Source organism: Acipenser ruthenus, unplaced genomic scaffold (assembly GCF_902713425.1).
Source record: "Acipenser ruthenus unplaced genomic scaffold, fAciRut3.2 maternal haplotype, whole genome shotgun sequence".
In the NCBI taxonomy this organism is placed as follows: Eukaryota; Metazoa; Chordata; class Actinopteri; order Acipenseriformes; family Acipenseridae; genus Acipenser; species Acipenser ruthenus.
The window spans coordinates 45,001-47,500 of record NW_026708344.1 but is presented as its reverse complement, the minus strand read 5'-3'; positions in this window follow the sequence as shown (position 1 = coordinate 47,500).

Here is a 2,500-nt window from a genome sequence, read left to right as displayed (position 1 = left end):
ATAAAATCTACAACTTGTTCTAAATTAATTACAAATATAAAACAGAAAATAATTGATTGCATAAGTATTCACCCCCTTTGCTATGACACACCTAAATAAGCTCTGGTGCAACCAATTGTCTTTAGAAGTCACATAATTAGTTGAATGGAGTCCACCTGTGTGCAATTAAGGTGTTTCACATGATTTCAGGTTAAATACACCTGTCTCTGGGAGGTCCCACAGTTGGTTAGTACATTTCCTAACAAAAACTACATCATGAAGATGAAGGAACATTCAAAGCAAATCCGGAATAAGGTTCTTCAAAAGCACCAATCAGGGGTAGGATATAAGAACATTTCCAAGGCATTGAATATCCTCTCAGAGCACAGTAAAGTCCATTATTAAGAAATGGAGAGAATATGGCACAACTGTGAATCTGTCTAGAACAGGCCGTCCTCAAAAACGGAGTATCCGGGCGTATAGGGCACTAGTCAGGGAGGCCACCAAGAGGCCTATGGCAACTCTAAAGGAGTTACAGTGTTCCACGGCTGAGCTGGGAGACACTGTGCATATGGCAACAATAGCCCGGGTGCTTCACAAAACTGGCCTTTATGGGAGAGTGGCAAAAAGAAAAAAACTCGCATCAAATCTCGGCTAGAGTTTCCCAGAAGGCATGTGGGAGACTCTGAGACCAAGTGGAAGAAGATTCTATGGTCTGATGAGACCAGAATAGAGCTTTTTGGCCACAACGCTAAGCGCTATGTTTGGCGCAAGCCTAACACCGTACATCATCCTGAGAACACCATCCCTACCGTGAAGCATGGTGGTGGCAGCATCATGCTATGGGGATGCTTCTCTGCGTCAGGGCCTGGAAAGCTCGTGAAGATAGAGGGCAAAATGGATGCGGCAAAGTACAGAGAAATCCTGAAGGAAAACCTGCTGAAGTCTGCAAGAGACCTGGGACTTGGAGAAGATTCATCTTCCAGCAGGACAATGACCCCAAACATACAGCCAAAGGCACACTGGAGTGGCTTAAAAACAAAAAGGTCAATGTCCTGGAGTGGCCCAGTCAAAGCCCGGACCTCAATCCAATTGAGAATATGTGGAAAGAGTTGAAAATTGCTGTTCACCAAAGGTCCCCATCCAACTTGACGGAGCTTGAGCAATTTTGCAAAGAAGAATGGGCAAAAATAACAGTGTCCAGATGTGCAAAGCTGGTAGAGACTTATCCAAATAGACTCATGGCTGTAATTGCTGCCAAAGGTGCCTCTACCAAATATTGACTCAAGGGGGTGAATACTTATGCAATCAATTATTTTCTGTTTTGTATTTGTAATTAATCTGTGGAGAAGATCTTCCCTGTTTTTCAACATTTACTTTTCAAAACGAACATTTGTCATTCAAAAGTCCAACAGCATAATGCAAGGAGAATGGCTAATTCATTAGGAACAGTCATGTTGAAGACAGTACCAGTTTCAAATGATTAAAAACTGGGAAACTGTTTGAGAAAAGAAATATATAAAATAGTTTATTTAAAAATATTTAATATATACACATTTTTTTAAGAAATACTGTTCCAATGGTCATTTCAAATGTGCTGCGAGTTTAAAATCGTCTGGAAATTAAACACTGATGCCTTTTTTAATTGTATTGTTTTTGAAAAAAGTTGAAAGGCTGGGAGAATCTTCTGTGGAGAAGATCTTCCCTCCCTTTCAACATTAATTCTCAAACTGAATGCAGTAGGGATTCAAGGAAATGCATGCACATGGATTAGGGAGTGGTTAACATGTAGAAAACAGAAAGTACTAAATAGAGGAGAAACCTCAAAATGTAGTGAGGTAGCCAGGGGTGTACCTCAGGGATCACTATTAGGTCCTCTGCTATTCCTAATCTACATTCATGATTTAGATTCTGGTATAGTAAGCAAGCTTGTTAAATTTGCAGACGACACAAAAATAGGAGTGGCGGCAAACACTGTTGTAGCAGCAAAGGTCATTCAAAATGATCTAGACAGCATTCAGAACTTGGCAGACACGTGGCAAATTACATTTTAATAGAGAGAAGTGTAACGTATTGCACACAGGCAATACAAATGGGCATTATAAATATCATATGGGAGATACTGAAATTGAAGAAGGGATCTATGAAAAAGACCTAGGAGTTTATGTTGACTCAGAAATGTCTTCATCGAGACAATGTGAGGAAGCAATAAAAAAGGCCAACAAGATGCTCGGATATATTGTGAGGTGTGTTGATTTTAAATCAAGGGAAGTAATGTTAAAACTTTACAATGCATTAGTAAGACCTCACCTAGAATACTGTGTTCAGTTCTGGTCACCTTGTTACAAAAAGGATATTGCTGCTCTAGAAAGAGTGCAAAGAAGATGGTTAATCTTCCCTCTGACATTCTCCATTGACAAATTGAGGGATGCGCACCAGGCCGCACACCCGCCGCTCCGGATTCGGGGATCTGAACCCGACTCTCTTTGGATCGGCCGGGGGGCGACGGAAGCAATCACCC